This window comes from Wyeomyia smithii, chromosome 2, assembly GCF_029784165.1.
Source record: "Wyeomyia smithii strain HCP4-BCI-WySm-NY-G18 chromosome 2, ASM2978416v1, whole genome shotgun sequence".
NCBI classification, from domain to species: Eukaryota; Metazoa; Arthropoda; class Insecta; order Diptera; family Culicidae; genus Wyeomyia; species Wyeomyia smithii.
In genome coordinates this window covers 180,195,529-180,218,146 of record NC_073695.1, presented here as the reverse complement: position 1 = coordinate 180,218,146, position 22,618 = coordinate 180,195,529, and the positions used below count along the sequence as shown (strand labels likewise).

At 37.6% G+C, this 22,618-nt stretch overlaps 1 protein-coding gene across 2 annotated transcripts in view; it reads right to left on the bottom strand.

Annotated features, from left to right (window-relative positions):
- LOC129721519 (alpha-L-iduronidase) overlaps nt 1–22,618 on the bottom strand; it is a 146,346-nt gene that overhangs the window by 91,596 nt on the left and 32,132 nt on the right. The window contains exon 8 of one of the 2 annotated variants that reach the window (XM_055674191.1): nt 14,277–14,398. The exons of the other annotated variant lie outside the window; for it this stretch is intronic. The gene's annotated coding sequence lies outside the window, so the exon portion shown is untranslated. Of the gene's footprint in view, nt 1–14,276; nt 14,399–22,618 lie in introns of those variants that run through there. 2 annotated transcript variants of the gene reach the window in all.

Below are 22,618 nucleotides of genomic sequence, written 5' to 3'. Positions count from 1 at the left end.
CTCTCGAATACGGCTGGTGCAGCATTCGCAATTGAAGCACGGAGTGGCAGAAACGACTGGTATGACGGAGAGTGCGAGGCAGCGGTGAATGAGAATAACCGGACCTGGCCGATATACCTGGGCAGTAGAGTAGAGGTACGGGTATTTTTACCCGTTACCCGTACCCGACGGGTTCGGGTCGGGTTTCGGGTAACGCCAAAAAATATTTTTCGGGTTCGGGTCGGGTACGGGTAATTTAAAAACCAAGGCTTCGGGTTCGGGTCGGGTACGGGTTAGAAAAATTCTCAACTGGTCGTTTTCGGGTCGGGTACGGGTAATTCGATTTTCGTGCATTATGAGAATTTAATTACTAACTTTTCAAACGTAGGTGTTTTAGCATAGTCTTGGTCTGGGGGGGGGGGGGGGGAGAAACGGAAACGAAGCTGCGGGAAAGTCAAATGAATCAGAATGAGTTGTCAATTTGAACCAGGAGAAAAAAGCATCGTTTAGTAGCAGGTATTGTAATAACTTGAAGGTATCGCCTTACTTAATAAAATATTCAATGCAAGCATTTTTTTTGTATTCAGTGTGGTTACTCAAAATATTTAGGTTTATTTTTACGTAAAATAATAAGTTTCATAAACTTTCAGTAATAACCCTGCCGGCGTATTTCGATTATTAAACCTGCGCTTTCTGGATTTACGGTACAAGCCGGCTTTCTTTTGAAATTTGAGGAATTGCTTAACCAAATTTTGTTTCATGTAGCGACATTTTTGTATTTGCACCGGCACATCATCACCGTGGAAGGATGATTGCGTTTTACTTTACCGTGGACTTATTCAAAAAATACTTATCATGATAACATCCATACACGCAACAAAATTGATAATATTTTCTGTCCTTTGGTAAGCTCTCGTAGCTTTTGAAAGTTTGCCGATTTTTTAGAGGCCTTTTTGTGGTTAAAACGTGTAATATGTGGAATACCTCCTCCGTAATTATTACTCGGGTATAAAAAAAAACTGTCGTTTCGAACTATACACTTCATCACGGTTGAATGTTGATTTTCGTTTCACGAAATAGTGAGGTATAAAATTGTAAAATTATTGCAACTCTCGCATGTCTGCGAAATCGTGTCAAATAAATGTGTGAACAAAAAAAAAATTCTGCGTTAATATATATAAACCTAAAAATCTGAAGAAACTTACTAGAAAAATCTGTGTTTTACAGACAAATTTGCACATTTAGTATTCCTGATGTTACTAAAAACTAAGTTCGAGTCATGTTCGGGTTACAACAGGAAAATACTTACACGCTATCAAAAAACGACAAATGTCCGTTTCATCTGTTTCGACCGATTTTTAGTGTAGTATTCGTTTCTTCCTCCCAGGTCTTGGTTTACACTATGATCAGGGATGTCGCATGTACAGAAATATCTGTGTTATACCGATTTTTAGATTGCAGGTTGCTACGATATGTACATAAAACTTATCGTTTATTTTAAACTCTACCAGACAAGCATTTCTCATCATTCTACGTGTTGTTCTATAGTGGATCCTTTCCCTATAGTGGACCACCCGCCAGATTAATTCATTGTATGTGAAGACTCGAGTGATTTTCAGAAAACTTCCATCTGGAAACTTTTTGTCCAGCCAGTCTGCAACACAAACACATATCAATAAAATAAAGGGGTCCACTATAGGTTAACTTATCCTGATCTTCTAGTTGTTTCGATTTCAAAAAAAAATTCTATTGAATTTTTATTGATCTCTCGAAAATAAAATACAAATTTCCAGCATTTTATATGAATCATACGTATAGACTGTTTCGAAAATTATAAATACATCTTCTTTCTTGAATAAAACAAAATATACAGGATTTTTCGGGTCATTTTATTCTGAAATATAGATAATAAGTGTTTTCTTTCCAGTTTCGATTCAAGTTGGGATTATTTTTCGTAGGATACGCGTGTTCTCTAACTTTTCTCTTAACACTACTCATAAGCTTTTGCACAGTGTGTTCTCCGACCATTTTTACCACTTTAAGCCAATCTTTTTTAAATTTTCCAACATTGACATTGGTTTGACATTTTTTCTCAGCTTTGCCTTGGTCAAAGCCCAAAAGGTTTCAATAGGGCGAATTTCAGGGCAGTTTGGAGGATTCATCTCCTTTGGGACACATGTGACATTGTTTGTTTTATACCACCCTAGTGCATCCTTAGAGTAATGGCAGGAAGCAAGATCGGGCCAAAAGATTGGAGGATTGTTATGCTGCTTAACCATGGGTAACAACCTTTTCTGCAAACACTCTTTCACGTAAATTTTACCATTCATTGTGTCATTCATAATGAATGGACGAGATATTTTCCCACATTCACAAATGGCCTGCCAAACCATTACCTTCTTGCCGAATTTTTCGGTGTAAATGGCTTTCACTGGTCCAGGGACATCCTTTCCCTTCGGTGATGTATAAAATTGCGGTCCTGGCAGAGTCTTATAGTCCAGTTTTATGTAGGTTTCGTCATCCATGATAACACACCCCATTTTTTTGGTCAGAAGTTTGTCATAAAGCTTCCGAGCTCTCGGTTTCACAGATTCAGCTTGTTTTGGATTTCGTTTTGGCTGCTTCTGCTTCCGACGGGTCTGCAGACCCATTCTTCCCTTGGCACGCATAACGTTACTCGCCGAGGTTCCAAGCCTTCTCGCCACATCTCGTACTGATACTGAAGGATGCCGCTTACAGTATTCCTTAACCTTTTTGTTCATTATGGGATCAACAGGCCCGGGTTTTCTACCACGTCTTGGGGCATCAGTAAATGTGCACTCTTCACAATACTTCCGCAATGCGGTTTGAACTGCTCCGACACTTATACCTTCTTCTCTGACTAATTTTTTTATAGAAAGACCACTCACGGTGCCCCATTTGTGCACAATTCGCTTTCTTTGCTCGGGAGAAAGGCCACGCATTTTCAAAATTTCGCACTGAATGTTAGAAAAAATGACAGCATCTGTTTCTTTTGGATGTAAACAACAGGACGCAGCCAACGTTTGGTTGAATACTGCACGTTATTTGAAATGACGGTTGATCGTAAGTGTATTTATAATTATCGGAACAGTCTATATACATACAAAATAAATAACTGAAATCCTTGATCAATTTTAATATGAGGTAACTAACACGAAAAATGGAACCCAAATTCTCCGTACACAGTTATGAATAGATATTTAGCTGCGTTATAAAAATGGTCCAATTTTTCATCATCAGACGAGCGGACGTTCTCAGCGACAGGTGCTACGCGGGTTCAAGGAGAACCAATATGTCGCCTGGGATTCTGGGTTCATTAACATTCGTTCACATGAACAACCGGTTCTAGCCTAACTCCGGCCATCATCTCAAGGAACCACATATGACAATCAGTGCATAAAATGTGCGAGTTAACCACGTATTTTGAAAAAAAAAAATTTTATAACAAATCCAGGACGGGTCGGGTACGGGTCGGGTACGGGTAGTTGGAAAAAAAATTTTCGGGTTCGGGTCAGGTACGGGTTTTTTAAACAAACCTGACTTCGGGTTCGAGTCGGGTACGGGTTTGAAAATTCTCAATGAGTCGGGTACGGGTAATAAATTTCCCATACCCGACCATCTCTACTGGGCAGGTCAACGAGTGAGAACATGGCCAATTATAAACGAGCACGGAACGACACGACAAAAGAAGCGCCAGAAAAAGGAACGTTAACATGAGGAGCTGGAACAGCTGTACCTTGCCAGTGATACGCGGAAGTTCTATGAGAAGGTAAACCAGTCTCGCAGAGGCTATGTGCCGCAAGCCGACATGTGCAACGACGCGGACGGGAACCGTTTCACAGATGCCAGCGAGGTTGTCGACAGGTGGAAAGAGTACTTTGATGGACACCTGAATGGCGATAATGTAAACAGAAGCAGAGCAAAAACTGACCTAGAAGCTCCACCAGCAGATGACCGAGTACCAATTTTCATGAAGTTCTTTGTGAGATCGGGAAGCTGAAAAACAACAAAGCCGCAGGCAAAGACGGACTGCCGAGCGAGCTCTTTAAACATGGGAGAGAGGCGCTGGCTAAAGCGCTGCAATGGGTCATTTCCAGGAGAAAAAACTGCTAGACGAGTGGATGGAAGAAGTCGTCTGCCCCATTTACAAGAAGGGTGACAAGCTGGAGTGCCGCAACTACTGCGGTATCTCACTAATCAATGCCGCCTACAAAATACTCTCACAGATCCTGTTCCGTCATCTATCACTTTTAACCAGGAGGTTCGTGGGGCAGTACCAAGCGGGTTTCATGGGAGCCCGTGCCACGACGGACCAGACCTTCTCGATCCGACAGATCTTACAGAAATGCCGCGAGTACAACGTGCCCAAACACCACATCTTCATCGACTTCACGGCGGCCTACGATACAGTCGATCGAGAACAGCTATGGTAGATCATGCACGACAACGGATAAACTGATCCGACTGATCAAGGCCACCATGGCGCAAGTGATGTGCTGCGTGCGTGTTTCGGGGTTACTCTCGAGCACCTTTAAATCGCGCAGACTCTCCTGTTTGCTGTTTAACATCGCCCTTGAGGGTGTGATCCGAAGGGCGGGTATCGACACGAAGGGCACGATTTTCAAAAGATTTGGTCAGCTTCTGGGCTTTGCGGATGATTTTGACATTATAACAAGTAACTTTGCGACGAAGGAGAGACCTCATGCCCGACTGGAAGCCGAACTCGGTCGAATCGGACTGCGAATGAATGCGTCGAATACGGAATACATGCGAGCGAGAGGCTTCAAGGAGAACAATATCAGCCTCCCAACTCAAGTCTCTGTGATGAGCTTGAGCTGGTCGACGAGTTCGTGTATTTGAGGTCACTGGTGACCGCCGACAATAACACCAGCAAAGAGATCCAGAGACGCATCCAGGCTGGAAATCGTGCCTACTTTTCACTTCGGAAGACACTTCGATCGAGTCGAGTGCACGAAGTTGACGCTGTACAAAACCCTGATAAGACCGGTAGTCCTCTACGGAATCGTATTGCTAGAAAAACTGAATGGTGAGTCGTTCGTCAGATATTCAATCAGTTTGAGGGAAATAACTTTGCCTTACGGTCTTCAGAAGAGTTTTTCCCAGAAAATTTCCAACAAATATTATGTATCGATATATTTTCAGGAGCCAACCAGAAATATCTAGAGAATACATTTTGAAAAAGTGGATTTTCCCATATAAAATCGTATGGGAACTTTAAAATTTGGGCGCAAAAATATGGTTCCACCGATCGATCTGGAAAGTTACACAGTTGTTATAGGATCCATAAGGAATACGAAAAGTGCGTGGGAGCGAAAAATTAACACCATCGCTTTTTTTACATACAACCGTGTCCCAGTCTACTGGGCATCCGGCCACCGGGAGACAATATTCTAGAAATCGTTTCGGAATCGCAGTACGGTATACAAGAAAATCGAATACCCTACAGACCTAATGCAGAACTGCTAATTTTCCGTATCGCACAAAATTAATCATTTCTACTCATACACATTTTTATTTACCTTTCCACGAATCAATGAATAACTTGGTTTCGTAAAACGTAAGTTTCACAACCGTAAACCGAAAGCCAACTGGTTTGATGAATTATACGAGGAACTGGTGAAGTGAAAATAACGATGATAAAGTCTCTAAGCACAAGTCCACTATGGGACACACTTGAACATCTCACTATAACAAAAGCTGTTTATGTTATTTCAAATAATCACACTGGGTACAATTATAATAGCGTGCCCCAAAACTCTGGTAGATTGGCTACTATGAAAGTAAACTAGAACGCGTCTCATTGAGTTTGTTGCGATGAACTTATAGGAAAAAAATCTGACAAAGTACCATGCATTCAAAGTCTAAGAATCTTTGAAGAAAAAAAAACTGTTAAAAATAGAATAAACAAACAGCATATTGCTAAAAAGGTAGTACAAAAATCACCGATTAGTTGAGAATTTGAATAAACTTCATAATGTATGACCATCCGGTCATTTTAGTAACTTTCATTACATACACCTGATAGGTTCCCGACGTCTATAATAGTAGCACTTTCTTAATACAGTAATCACCCGATTATATCACTCCTCGATTTTGTCTGCCCCTGATTCTATCGGCTCCCTATTTATCACCTTTTTCACCCGATTTTATCATCATGTAGAGTCTCACGTAGGACCGTTAAAAATCTGTCCACGTGGTATGTGGATGACCCCTTTCAGCATTATGTAAAAAAGCCCGGTAACTCATCCTTCTTCGCGCGGCGACGAGTTACACGGTTCAATGCGGGCTTTTGTTTATACTGATTTTGCTTACGGGTTACATTCGAAGTTTTTGTCACCCAAACCAAGCGGAAAAATGTTGAAATGTAATAGCAAATTTCTTTATTCCACCAGCTCACCAGCAACTGCTGTCAAAATCCTCCTCTATTCGCTCGATTTTGACCCAGTTTTGACTTGCCGTGCTGCCCGAAGCGCACTGTAAAATTTGTCAGCTTCAACCCACCACCACACGTGCTAAGTTCGTAAACAATTATCTGGCATCGCTTTCTTACTTGCGTCTTAAATGGCGATGACGTTTTATTATTCCTCGGCAGTTTTGCCCGCACACAGTGGAATAAAGAAATTCGCTATAGAGTTCTCCAAGCGAAAACAAACGAACACTACGACACGGCCCGCTTTACACTGTATATAGAAATTTGTGAGAGGGTGAATCAAACTCGGTAGTTTTTAATTCTTTCTTTTAGATGACAGTTCTCACAGGTGACAAAAAATTCTTTCAGCTAACAAAGAAAAATCGTATACATCGCACTAATAGGCTAATATGTGGGGAATGATCGCACTAATACAAACGTGCCTGGAGAACTCTATAAGCAAGTTCTGACCTACACACTTAGATTTTATCACCGAGTACGGTAAAATAAATTACCGAGATTTCAACAGCTAAGATCTCGGTAAATAACTCGGTTATACATTAAAACACCGAGATTCCGAGAAAAAATAGTCTATACTCACACAATATTTTAGTTAATCTGAACATTGCAGAATTCTCCATAATAATAATCAGCCGCAAAACCTGTTCCTTTTCTCTCTACACCGAAACACGAAAAAAACTGTTAGTGAAGCACTCGTTATTTTGACAGTTCAGCATTTCGGAATCTCGGTTTCTTTTGTTCGACGAAATCTCGGTTAAATGATGTCAGGGATTCGAGATTCGGTATTTTAGTTTACTGAACTCGGAAATGTTCGTTTTTACGGATTTTTTCGGTAAAAAAATTTACGGTATTCCGGTAAACACGTACGGTTTTCGATTTCTCAGTAACGTTCTTACCGAACAACCGTAAACTAAAATGTAGTTCGGTATTTCATTTTACCGAGAAATCATTACGCAATTAAGTGTGTACTTTTATGAAACGGGTGATAGCCGTGTTCTAGCGGTCTATGGAAGCCTCATGGAGAGAATCTGGTAGAAGACCGGCTTCTTTCTGGGTTTGAAATATGCCACCTAATGTGACGGAACCCTGTAGGCTAATATGTGGGGAATGATAGGTGCCGTTACAATCATATAACATTTCATTGATAAAATGTCAACTGATTTTCTATTTATATTCAATATTTTATACTTTCGCACAACTCTGTGTAAAATGACATCATTCTGGATATAGTTAACATTGAAAACTCAAACATTGCACAGTGTATTATTTTGGCGTTTTCGTTAGATTATATAAATAATGATTTAATTGTTAACCATAGCCTTAACGTATATTCATAGAATTTTTAAGCAGTTAAACAACACATCTTTTGTTATGGAAAAATGGGTGATCAATCCACCTAAAAGTTAGATAGAAAATTCCTGTTTCTATCTCTTACATATTACGAGCCATATGAAGAAAAAAATGTCAAAGTGTTACGCCATACAGTGGCAAGTGCTATAGTAAATATGAAATTTTTCAAAAGGTGCTAAAAATCCCAATTTTTTTACATTTTTCCGAATTTTTAAAGCTTCTGCAAAGTTATCAGCCATCCAAAACTGCATGTATTTGCAAAAAAATATTCTGTTTTGTCTATTAAAACCAGCAACCTGTTTGCCATATTTCAATATTTCCAGGGGTAATTGCACATCAACCATCTCTAAATCTCGCAATTCTTCACAAGTGGCAGTTCCACTATCAATTAAGATACAAAATTTCGTCTTTTAAAATCTGTAAACAGCATCCTCGATTAATTTTACGTAGTACCGTAAGTTTGTATTTTTTCTAAACAAGTACTGGATGCACTAGAATGCATCTACGATAACTAAATTCATCAGTGTTGTTTCAACTACGTCATCAATTTTTTTCTTCGGTTTTCTGCTTGTGGGAAACTTTGATAATGCTAAAACAATGAAGAAAAATGTAAAAATTGGTCAAAATTTTCATGTATTTTGAAATGTATTGAGGAGATATTTTGGGAAGGGATATCCGTAAACCACGCATACACATTTAGGGTCATTTCTGGCCCCTCTTCTGTTACATTAGAAAATAGCTGAAAATCACGAGAAATTGTTTTTTAAGCTGCTTGAGAAATGTATGACGCTAACAGTACAACTTTATAGCTTTATGCAAACACTTATACCTAACCCACGAACAAGTAGTGAAATTTGTGTTTCATTCATATGAGAGCCCTCCCTTCCAGAGGAGGGAGGGGTGTCAAGTTACCTTCGACATATTTCTTGCTCCCAAAAACCTCACCATGTCGAATTTGGTTCCATTTGCTTGATTAGTTCTCATGTTACGCAGAAGTTTGTGTTATGTTTATACGAGAGCCCTCTCTTTCAAAAAAGAGGGAGGGGTCGATCTATTTCAATCTTCGTTTCCGGCCTCAAAAACCCCTTCATACAAATTTTCACGCTGATTGGTACAGTACTTTCCACGGCTTTAAGGATAAGGAGAGACAGACAGACAGATAGAACTGCTTTTTTATATGATTAGATTGGTTGTAGTAATGTAAATCGCTGATTATACGCATTAAATTATTGGTTTGACATCTTCCATAACAAAATATCAATAAAAAAATCCCGATTTTATCACCTTCCCTTTTTAAGCACCCCAAACATCATCAAGGGGTGATATAATCGGGTGATCACTGTATTATTCTCGAACATGCTCGTTCAATACATCTTCTTTCAATACATGTTCATTCAATACCATAAACGAAAGCATAGAGAATGTATGATGATCATTATCAATAACAAGACCACATAAAAAAAATTTGCTTACATGGCTTACATCGTCGGGGCTTCCAGTGCGGAAGAAAGTCCAAACTTTTTTTATTAGACATGGATGTCAACAAGTCATAACTTCAAAACATAACGTTCTCATCTACTGAACTTGCTAAATCTGTCTCGTACTCAAGTGCCCCCAACAACTCTCCAATCACGAAACAAGCTAGTTTCAGTGAAAAAACACTTCAAATGAGGGCTTCGATTGAGCAAATAGTTCAAACATTCCATTTTCCGTAATATTAAGGTGAATCGGGACGTGGTCGCGATCAACTCGAATTTTGCAAACTAATTTTTTCTTGATTTATGAAGACTACGTACATGAAACTTTGATCAATTGTTTTCACAACTGTTGCATGCCTGAAGTAGCAATTTGAGTGCTGTTTATTTAGTGGAAGCCGAATTTTTTACGATCAAAATACAGAAGTAAAAAGAACTCTAACCTCAAAATTGTATAGGAAAAGGCCACAATCCCGTTTCACCTTAATGAGGACATGTAACGTTCCCTACGGTTCGGCATCAGCTAACAATGGAAAATCAAAGATAAAACTTCTAATAGATTTGTACTATATAAGCTATACGACAGATTGATTTTTAAATTTCATCCTTTCTTAGGATTGCTATTTGTTGTGCTCTCCAACGTTACCAAAGGTTTTTGTATTAGTGCCATCCAAAGCAGTTGTCATGAACAAGAACAGGGTTTCCTAGAAAAGACATGCCCCAAAACCACCTTTGGCATACTAAAATTTATTAACTCGAAAGAAACTGCATACACATCGTAACCCGTCTGCTCATCTTGTTCTGCCCTGAAGTCAAATGGTGTCAGTGTTTCTGAACATTCTATGAATTATATAGCTGATATAGTTACGCCGCTACTGTGACATGTTGCATGACAATATCTATAATAAGAGCGGTTATTATATCAAAACAAATATCAAACATCAGTACCAGCAATGCGGCACATTATGGCAGCAAACCTGTCCAATTGAAACTACAGAACCAAGCTTTGAAAGCGTCGTAAGTACACTTTACAAGCGAATGCAGCAAGCTCACTATATTTTACTTCATACTGCTGAACTTATCAATTATGAATTTTGAATTAATTTCCCGTATCGCTGCATATCATAACATCGATTGACAAAGCTATAAATGCATCTAGTCAGTGTGCATGCCTACAATCCATTACTGAAAATTACAGATAAAACATACTATTTTTGTGTACTCTTCGCTATTACGATTCATGTACCCTAATGATGTTACAGATAGGTGCCTGTTTTTGTTGTAGTATGCCACATGCAACTGGCACCGAGGGGCTGAATTATGCGCAACATACAAAGTATCGGTGAACGATTCTTGATGGGGTAGACCAGTGGTTTTCAACCTTTTTCCGTTCATGCACCCCCTTTTGATAATTTACACAAGCTTTTCCCCCCTATCGGAACCATGAAAGAAAAGCTGTAGTAATTAAAAAATATAAGGCTTTTTAAACTTTAATTTTAAACAGGTTTCAAGCAGGAGCTGGAAAACACCAATACACGGGCATTTTCAGCATCACTTGTGAAGGTGTGTGTTACGATTTATCGTCAACAAGCATATAGAGCTTTCTAAGCCAGATCTCACCAATACAGGCTTAGTCGTGTATCCTTATAAAATCGATTTGTTTTCAACCAAAAAATTAGCTGATATTCAATTTCGAAAAATATTTCACTTATGAATCCTAGTTCATTCGTGTTACCTGTTTCAACAAACTGTGTTTTAGTGGAAACATAAATGAAATAAAACTAAAAATCGGCCTACAACTTGAATAAAAGTTCGGGGCATGAGAAAATTTTTTGTTATCACCAGCGTGTTGATTATTTGCGCCCAAAAATAAAACTTGTATTAGTGAAATCGACCACTAATACTAGCGCAGATAGAAAGGTCTATTTGACGTATGCCTATAGAGCAAAATAATGCGCAAAAACCGGTGCATGGGTTTTTCGCGAGCGAATTCATTGGACACTGAAAAAAAATGTCGCACCACCGTCAATCATAAAATCGCATTACATGTGAAATTTTTCCACTCGCGATTCCCCCCCTGCAACGGTCAAATTCCCCCCGGTTGAAAACCGCTGGGGTAGACGGATACTATTCAAAGTTGATTCGATTTAAACGATGGATAAAGCGGTTATTTTGTATTAGTTATTTAAAATTCTTTTATAATATAAACACATTAAAATTGGTAGGAAGCTGGCAGCTGCTCTTGTTATTTTCAGAAAAATACAACAAACATATATCGTAAACCAGAAAATGGCCCCATACAGATAGCACATAATACCACAAATAACAAAACAAATAACTGAGTGGACAAGTTCTGATAAACCAACTGCAAAAAGTGAAAAAGTGCAACGGTGGACTGAACAGGTTATGGCATCTGTATTCTGGAATGTGTATGGAATAATATTCATCGGCTAGCTCACGAAAGTAAAAATAATCGAGAGCTATTGCTACATCACGTTGTTAAAAATATGGCATGAATTGAGATTCGAATTGCTTTTCCATTCACCTTGTTCCCAACGAGTTTTTCCTGTTCTTAAAACGTAAGAGTTTTGATAAAAAAGTGATCACTTAATTAGAAGACTATTTCGACGCCAAAAACATTAGTACAATATGATATAGAATCAGAAGAATGTTTTATATTGCAACAGTCTGGAAACTTTGAGGTTAAGCCTTTAAACGAAAAAAATGTTCAACAGTTAACTTTTGAAGTGAAACTAAAGCCTTTCCCCGTTCAGAGAGCAAAATCATGCAGCCCTTATACCGTTGTATAGATTATTCCACTAATCACATTAAGAACAATATTTATACTACCACTACTTACAGAACAACACGCCGCCTGTCAAGTAACCGCACTGCTTGTAGAATAATCTTAATATATACCGACTGTCTATCTACATCTTGCTGTCTGCTGGAAAACTCGCTGCTGATCCTATCTCCGCAGCAATAAATTTTCTGTACCAAATTGATTCCCACCTTCTTGTAGGGATTCTTATTTCGCTGGATCATTATCTATAAATGTTGTACGATTTATTTCGTACTAGATCCTCACGGACGACGGAGGCAAACAGCACACACGCGCTCGTTATCGTCTTCGGCCATACGCCCAGAGCTGCCGGGCCGGGTGTATTTTTATGCCTTACCTCGATGGTGGCGCTCAGGAATACTTTCTAGCGAATGTTCACCGTGCAATCAGTTAAGAAGCAGCGATGAACATGTGGAACTATTGGATCCGCTTTATACAAGCTGTCTAGTTCAATTCGAAGGCATACAAGCTGTTGGTAGTTACGTTGTATAGCAAGAAATTTCTCTTAAATGCTGCTGGAGGTGACTCCTAAACGGTAAAACACTTTGAAACTACAATAACAAGCCTGTCGCATGCAGAAGGTGCATAAATATTACGTTATTTTTAACAGGACTTCAAGTTTTTATACAGCCCAGCAATAAATTTGGCAATTTTTTTGGTTCATCATTTTGTAGCTGTTTTACATTTCCTAAAGCACGACAGCATCGTTGTTGTTCCCCTATTTTATTATTATTATTTTTATTATTTTAAATGATTTTTCATGTACGAAAAAAGAACATATTTGATGAAGTTATCGACCAATAAATGCGTTCCTTTCCTATTATGTATTTCATAGCAGTATATATAAGTACCGCGTCAGCCAATTACAATTTGAACCAGTTTTCCACTATAATGTTCGGTTAAGAATATGTCAGTACATATAAGTGAAAAGTGGAAGTGAAAAATAAGAGAATATGTTAATTGAATATTTAGAAATGTTCATTTTCTGAATAGAAATCATCAAGTTGTGCGTTACTTTCAATGTGGGAATTTTTCATGCGGTTTTTATTCACGAATGTGTGGCAGAATATTTTTTATAGCTGCTCGTAAAGGTTTGTACGATTTTTTATGAGTTTATTTTTTGTACGGTCCCTGTCAACTGCACAGAAACTGGTTATCCTGTAGGTGGGGCCAAAGCCGGTAAACGTGTAGCGAACCGTAATTACTCAAAAACCAACCTCACAAGAGAAGTGTAGGCAAGCGTGTTGCTTACTGTTCGATAGTAAAATTAAGACTAGTTCTTTTATTTGGATGAACTGCAAGAGTCATAGTAGTAGGTTATGGTATATAGTAATCATGATATAAGATTTGCAAAATGCATATTAATCCATTATGGGTCATTAAGATGCATGTCACTTAAAGTGGCTGCCTAGACATAAATTCAATTTTTATAAACTGAAATTAGCGGCTACCAAGAATTGCTAATAGTTTTTGTATTTCTCTTCACATCTACACTGTGCTTTTTAATTGAAATTATATAAATCTTCCACTGCCAAATTCATTTTCAAATAGGATAATTACGAAAAAGCATGTCTTTATGCATGTGATTAGGTTCGTTTGGACTTCAGCCTTGGCTATTCATACACAGCATAGTTTACCTACTAATCAGTCACTTTCATATGTCAGGAAAAAAACACAAAAACATTTTTCAATTATTAGGAAAATAAGAAAAATCAATCGAACAATATGTTTCGTGTTGCAAATCTTTAAACTGGCTATTTTGCATTGCTTTTTTTCATCGCATTCTACTCTTTCTTCACTTCCAGTTTTACCTTAATTTTTATGTTAATTTTAAATAATGTTTGCCATTTTTTTTTAATCATTAGGACTTAAGTCGGATGAAATAACCAATGAATAATAATAATAATTATCTTCAGAGAGAGTTTTCAAGTTGCAGTCTCTGAGGTCAAAATAATAAATCATTATTTGGTCTGTAGAAATTAGATTCATTTTGTCATGGTTTGTGTTTACACGATTGTTTTTATTTGAATGGTATAATACACACTATAAAAAAACATTGGGGTTTGCAGTATGCAATCAGTGATGGAAACGAAACGAATATGATGCAATCGTCGTTTATTCATCATATGTGCACTTCACGAAGTAGCAATGGGCAAGATCGATCCGATTTCTGCAAAATCGATCTTTTCTAGTCGATTTATCGATTTTTTGAATCGATTTCTCTTCGCGCGATCTTCTGCTGAATCGATCCTTTGGATGGCAAGATCGTTTTTTTTCCGCCTGAAAAATAAATGTGTGCAAAACGGATTGAAAACAATAGTGATTGCATTTATTGTTGCTAACGTAATCTGCGGCCGAATTCCGAGAACACTTTTCTTTGAAGAGAAGAAAATTTCTTCATTGATAGTATACGAAATTTTTTTCTTCTCTCCGAAGAAGTGTGTGCTCGGAATTCGGACACTGATCTGAAAAATGTGTCAATTTTTTACCGGGATGTCCATAGTTGAAGAATGGGCTAAAATTCAATAGACATGAAACCGAGAAAAACGCACTTCAAATGTTTTTGTTGGTTCAAACAATTGTCTACGTCCATGACAACTTTTTTCATGAGTATGTCACCACCCCCATTTCCAGCATATCCAGCTTTTCACGAACGGTAATGGCGTATAGTGCACGCAGCCCATTTTGACGTTTTCTGTAGGTCAGGGAAGCTGGATAACCTTGTCGTCGAGTTGAAAAAGAACAATCCGCAACCAAATTAAGTCCCTCCAGTATTTTTAACGCAGTAACCATTTTTTGCCTTTGTAAACGCGACATCAATAGACAAACCCGTATGAAATTTGGCTTATACGCTTGCGTTGTGAAATATATCAAGGATTAGGGGTGGGTGAAACGGCTCTTTTGCAAGAGCGGCTCTAAACGGACTCATGGTTCACAATGATTCACGAGCGTTGACAGTTCGTGTTGTCTCAGTAAACTTCGGGTTCGCGCGAACCAAACAGTTCTGGTGCGCCCAAAGAACCGTGGTTCTTTTTCGTGAGCCGTTCGTTCTTTCGCTCTTTCCTAAGAACCGGTTCATATGAACGGCTCGTGAGCCGTTCGCCCATACCTAGCGAGGATGAAAAGAACGACGAGACAAGACCTCGAACTGAATATAAATTACCAGACCACAAGACCGTCTCGAAAGTTTGACATATATTGTATACAATCATTACTATCTGATTGGTGTACATTGGGGTGGCAATGGAAATTGACTTTGACAGTTTTATTTAGAAGTAGTGTTCAAAATTTCGCCTTCACGAACAGTTAGCAAAATTTCGATTTTTTGGATAACACCCGACCTCGACGTTTTATACATTTCTAATAACCAGTTCACATGATGTAATATCGCCCATCTTGATTTCAAATCCCATACTCCAAATTTTCCGTGAAAACTAGATGTATGTATGTTTCAAGATACGCGATATCACGTGATATCTGCTATGGTGTGAACAAGGCATAAGACATTTGGCACAAAAAAAACTATTACAAACTGTGCTTTTCTTCATAAGTCGAGAAAGTGAAATTTAGACCAAATACTCCTGAATTCCGATTTAGCTGAAATTTTGCATTTCATTGGATATTGAATTTACCATTTTGGACATTAGCCAACATTGTTTCATATTTGCTACCTCTGCAAGTGCACATTTTGAAAATTGGCTTCCGTAGGGACGTTGTTTACTATCGTTGTGGGTGTTTACTATCAAGCACTAATTTTTTGATTTAGGTAGAAAAGGCATATGCGCTTATTTTTCAACTATGAGTAGCGGGGTACTCGTTAACTCAAATATTGCAAAAGTTGAATTGAATGGTCGTGTATATGCCGTGCTGTATTCTGTTCTGCATGGTGTCGCGCTCGCCATTTTTGTTTATTTGAGTTTGTTCCGCGGATGTTCCGATTTTTTTATGAATTGGGTTGTCCAGCTATATCAGTTTTTCATATCATCTGAATGATCTGAATTTTCCAAGCAAAACGTGATTTAAAAAAATTCTATCATTGTCCTTCGCTTTTTAAATCACGATTTAAAACTTCTTGAAATCTGCTCGAAACCGCTACAATGACAGTTTGCCCATCTACCAACTGTCATTGTAACGATTTAGAGCGAATTTTTATTTTTCATTTAAAAACCGAAGGAAAATGATATAAAGTTTTAAAAAATCACGTTTTGCTTAAAAAAATTACACTCATTTGGATGATATATAAAAATCGGAAATCCGTGAAAAACTAAACAACCCAATTAGAGTCAGGTTTTTTTTAGGCGGTTTTTTTATACGCGGAATTTTTTACGAGTTTTGTTTACGCGGATTTTTGAGTTAACGCGGTTTTTTACGCGGATTTTTGAATTAACGCGGTTTTTCTACGCGGATTTTTGAATTAACGCGTTTTTTACGCGACACGGCGCTAATTCAAAACAATTTTCGCGAATTTTCGAATTAACGTGGGTTTGGAACCAGAAACGTTTAAGTGTTTATCTAGTAAAAGACTTAGTCCAAAAAATACCCTACGCCCACCGAAAGATCCGGAATGACCGTCAAAGAGGACAATTTTAAATACTGGTTCTAGAGCGTCTCGGGTTTTTTTCAAGAGCCCTTCTTGCTGGACTACTTTACGCAGATTTAAAAAAAAACGTGTTTTTTTACGCGGATTTTTAAATTAGCGAGGTTTGTTTTACGCGGATTTTTGAATGAGCGCGTTTTTTTACGCGGATTTTCGAATTACCGCGGTTTTTAAGCGTTTTTTTACGAGGTACGTATCCCCCGCGTAAAAAAAACCTAACTGTATACAGGTTTGGATTGCTCTTAGTGCATCCGAAACAATAGTGAATAGACCATTTCACGAACTGACAGGTGTCACGGATCCTGCTGATGTTCTTGATGCTTTCACGTGCATTATGTCAGCGGTTCCAAACTTTCTGTCAAAATTTCGTTCATGAATCAAGTTCCCAAACTTCTCGTGAAATGGTCTATGGGATGAGCGACAACGAAAACTTTTAGTAGAAAAAACAACGCTAAGAGTCCACGCGGTTAAAGAAGATGGCAATAAACTAAAAAAGCCGTATCGTTAGTAGATGTTGTGTACGAAAACTCGATGAACATTATTAATAAACCAGAAAACGCAAACAAAACAAAATCTCCATAAATATAGCCAAAAAAAGTCGTAAAAAGCTTATACCGAACAAAAATCGATTTTTCGTTAAATCGATTTTTCAGGCTCGATTTTCTTATGAATCGATTTTATTGATTTTGATTAATCGATGCAGGAGAATCGATTTTTGTTCAAAGATCGCCCATTGCTATCACGAAGTGTACAGGCCGGGACTAAACTCGAATCCTCTCAACCCATAATGAAATGATGATAGGGTGCATAGGTTTCTGGGAGAAAACAAACACATGACTAGACTACATCAGCTCTGAGAAGCGATTCGATCGTTGCGTTTGTCTTTCCATAGGCCGGTAGTTACGGGAAGAAAGGATAGCAACAGGAGAAAATAATGTTGCCTGAACAGCAGCAGAGGTGTGGTGCGGTGAGAGGGAATGTGTGGGGGAAGGAACTACTTCGGCAGCGGTTGAGTTTAAGCGAGAGTAGGAGAGCATACACTGTCATTTTCTTTCTTTTTCTGACAAAAAATCATATTCATGAGTCAAAAGAATAAGGATATAACAAGTTCTGATCGCTCTCTGTAACAGAGACGAATAACTTCATATACCGAGTTGTGCACATTGAGAACCACGTATTTTGGTGTACACTAATGAATAGACATATGTCGTAAAGAGGAAAGCAAAAAGAGTGCACCAGCACCGATACTTTGTTTTTCGCATACTGACGACGATGTAAACGCATCCCAGGCTTGTTTTATATGTATTCATTAATCGCTAGAGATGATTTTTTTCCTTCGCTGTATGCAATTTAAATTTGCAGTTTTAAAATCCGCTAGAAAAACAGGTGGGATTTGTTAGTAGCTTAAGTATTTATGATAAATATTAGTGAATAATGAGTATGTGTGTCCAATCACAAATGGTGACTTCTCAACACTGTTAAAAATTTGTAATTTTAATTGTTAGGATTTGTTTGCTTTCACAATTAGGGCTTATCATTCGTAGGGATTTGAACCTACTTGTCAGAAAAGGGGAAGTAAACTTACAACTAACTTAATTGCTAACTTATTGGTTATAAAGAGAGCTTATCGTAGCAATTGAGGATTGCAACGATTTTTGTCGAAAATTGTTAATAATTTTATTTGACATAGCTTCTAATGGTTCAACACCAGTAAGTCTATGTAATTCGAGTGTACCAAACCAAGGAGGAATCTTCAAAAACATTTTCAGAATTTTATTCTGAATCCTTTGGAGCGTTTTCTTCCTTGTTGAACAGCAACTTGACCAGATCGGTACAGCATAAAGCATTGCTGGTCCAAAAATTTGTTTGTAAATCAATTGCAATTTCGCAATCAAAACCTTTATGCCAAACACTGTCGAATGCTTTTTCTATTTCTAGAAGAGCAGCTCCAGTGGAATAACCTTCAGATTTGTTAGCTCGTATCATATAAGTAACTCTGAGCAATTGATGAGTTGTGGAATGCCCATGGCGAAATCCAAACTGTTCATTTGCAAAAATTGAATTTTCGTTGATGTGTGACATCATTCTGTTAAGAATAATTCTCTCAAACAGTTTACTTATTGAAGAAAGCAAACTGATTGGTCGACAACTTGAAACTTCAGCTGGGTTCTTATCCGGTTTTAAAATTGGAGTGATTTTTGCATTTTTCCATAATTTGGGAAAATATGCAATTTTGAAGCAGCAATTGAAAATTTTCACTAAAAATTCCATTGTGCTCTCAGGGAGATGTTTGATTATTATATTAAAGATTCCATCGTCACCACGTGCTTTCATATTTTTGAAATTTTTAATAATTGATTTAATCTCATTCAAGTTAGTTTCAATTATTTCTGCAGGTACAAAATTCTGGGAAGAAATTAAATCAAATTGACGTGTGACTTCATTTTCAATTGGACTCACAAAATTCAAATTTGAGTTATGAACCCTCTCAAACTGCTGAGCAAGTCTTTGAGCCTTTTGTTCATTGGATACAAGAAAACGTCCATCATCTTTTAAAACTGGAATAGGCTTTGAAGGTTTCTTAAGAATCTTCGACAGCTTCCAAAAAGGTTTTAAATATGGTTTCAATTTTTCAACTTTAGTCTCAAAATTTTGATTTCCAGAAGAGTAAATCTACGTTTAATCTCTTTCTGTAAATCTTTATAAATAGTTTTAAAAACAGGGTCACGAGAACGTTGATATTGACGTCTGCGGACATTTTTCAAACGAATTAGAAGTTGAAGATTTTCGTCAATTATTGGTGAATCAAATTTCACTTGAGCCTTTGGAACAGAATAATTCCTGGCATCAACAATTGCACATTTTAATGCTTCCAAAGCGGAATCAATATTCACTCCGTTTTGCAAATCAAGCTCAGTATAGATATTTCTCTAAATATGAGTTTTGTATCTTCCCCAATTAGCCTTGTTATAATTAAAAACAGAGCTCATAGGGTTTAAAACTGATTCATGTGATAAAGAAAAAGTTATTGGAAGATGGTCAGAATCAAAGTCAGCATGTGTGATCATATCACTACATACATGACTTTGATCTGTTAGCACCAAATCAATTGTTGATGGGTTTCTTACAGAAGAAAAGCATGTAGGACTATTCGGAGACAAAATAGAATAGTATCCTGAAGAACAATCATTGAATAAAATTTTGCCATTGGAATTACTTTGAGAATTATTCCATGAACGATGTTTAGCGTTAAAATCGCCGATTATAAAAAATTTCGAACGATTTCTGGTGAGTTTTTGTAAATCACCTTTAAAATAATTTTTGTGCTCGCGTGTGCATTGGAATGGTAAATATGCTGCGGCAATAAATAAAATCCCAAGTTCAGTGTGGACTTCAATTCCCAAAGTTTCAATAACTTTCGTCTCAAGGTGGGGAAGAGCACGATGTTTGATTCGGCGATGAATAACAATTGCAACTCCACCGTCGGAACCCTGAATCCTATCATATCTATGAACCACGTAATTGGGATCATATTTTAATTTTATGTTAGGTTTCAAAAATGTTTCAGTAATAGTTGCAATATGCACATTATTTACTGTTAAAAAATTAAAAAGCTCATTCTCATTGGCCTTCAATGAGCGAGCATTCCAATTTAAAATTTTGATCGGTTTATTCAAAATCATTGGTAAATTTAAAATTAGTAAAATTTTAAAATTGTAAAATTTGTACCTATTTGAATGGCTTCAAACATTGATTTTGCCTGCAACATGGCGTTCATGAGATCGAACATTGCCTGTTGCAGAAAAGAAAGTTTACCTGCCGTAATAGGCCCCAGGCAGTTGACATTAGAAAAAATATTTTCGGTAGCAATATTAGCTGGGGTAATAGGTGTACAATTATTTTCTAGCGTATTTTGCTTACCCATATTAGCGGTCATTTTCGAACTACCAACATTTGGTGGTAGAATGTTCGAACTACCTGTAACCTGTGCATATGTTGAACGAGTATGCAGAGGGGTAGAAGAAGTGGGCGTTATTGGTACGCTTGGAGAACTTTGTTTCGAAGTTTGTTTTGATTGGGAAAGAGATTTTTGTTTACTTTGCCTTAACAATTACTAAACGGACTGGGCATTGGTAAAAATTTGACATGTGGTTGCCGTTACAATTCGCACAGCGAAAATTACTTTCTTTCACAGGACATGTGTCCTTTTTGTGAGAAGAGTCTCCAGAAATGAGGCATTTTTGGCCCATGTTACAAAACTTTGAACCATGGCCATAACGTTGGCAAACACGGCATTGGGTGATATGCTTTTCACCTCCGCCAAACTTTCGATATAATTCCCATTTTACACGCACGTTATATAAAGCATGTGCTTTTTCAAAAAAATTCAAGTTATTAACCTCACTGCGGTTAAAATGAATTAAATAATTAACAAGGGAAATTCCAGTGCGCTGACGTTTTCGCCTCGTGATTTTTGTTTCATTAGAATTACTTGGGTAGGGGCTATGCCAAGTAATTCTGTTAAAGTAAGTTTGATCTCATCAACGGTTTGATCGTTAGTGAGACCTTTCAATACGACCTTGAACGGCTTGGCGCTCTTCGTATCATATGTAAAAAATGTATACATCTTTTCAGTTGAATACTGAATAAGACGATTACGACCCTTTATAGAGTCGGCTAATAAGCGGCATTCGCCTCTACGACCAATTTGATACGTAACTTTAACGTCAGAAACAAACTTTGAAAGTTCCTTTTTGAAAATATTAAATTCAAAGGAAATAGTTACCACAATAGGTTGAACATTCTCCTTTTTTAAATATTTTACATTTTGTATAGTTTCATTACTAATTACTTCCATTTCACCAGCTTCTTGCTCAGGCAAAATATCAAAAGGATTGTCACTACAGATACTCGAAGTGTCAGAAAGAGATGCCTCTCTTTTCCTCCCCGCAGCGATGCGTGGTTTCTTTTTTCGTCCTGCCATTTCAGGTGATACGAAAAAAGTTAAAACAAATGTTAATTTCAAAAGTAGGTAGTCTTGAGAAAGACTGATGGGAAATAATTTTCAGGTAGTCTTTAAAAGACACACTGACAAAACACAAACTTTGAAGCTATAGGCAGTCAAAGACCAGTCCACAAGCAACCGAAAACACGTCTGACCTGTAGGACAGTTCAAGACGCACTGGAGAAAAATACGTAATTTTCTAATTCCACCGGCTTGGGATTATACATCATCGAATGATAAGGATTTGTTCTTCAGTATTTTACAGACAACTTTTCCTTAGACGTCATCGAGATTCAACCCAACTAACACACAAAACATGTCAGAAAATAAGTTACAATGGAAGTAGTCATATAAGTGTACAACAAGCGCAATTGAAAACTTGTGTTGTTATGTTGTGTTTGAAGTTGTTTTTCATCAGTTATATAGTAATAGTTATAGTTTTCATACAGTTATTAGTAGTTACTGAACCGCATTTCCGAAACAAGCTCGTTTTTCTGGTTTTGTAGATGTTTTTATTAACATATCTATTCCCGAATCTTGTGCTTCTGAAAATTCGACGTGATGGCTCGAAGTCGACCGTTTGTGGCTTCAATACAGTTTCACCTTAAAGGAACTTTTCGTATACCCCCCTCCCCAACGTAACGCAACTTAGCATAGAGGCCTCACGCAGTGTAACACTTCACTGAATACGCCTTATGTAATATATAATAATAATGTGCATAAAACAGTTGTATACAGGAAATTTTAATCCGATTTCATTCAAGGTTGGCGGATTCTGCAGAGAATGAACGGTTGAGGTGGTTGAGAGAGTTCCATCTATTCGATTCGACTGCTTGCCATCAGGATAGGAGATATTTCTTTTTCATATATTGTTATTATATACGAAATAGAAAGTCAT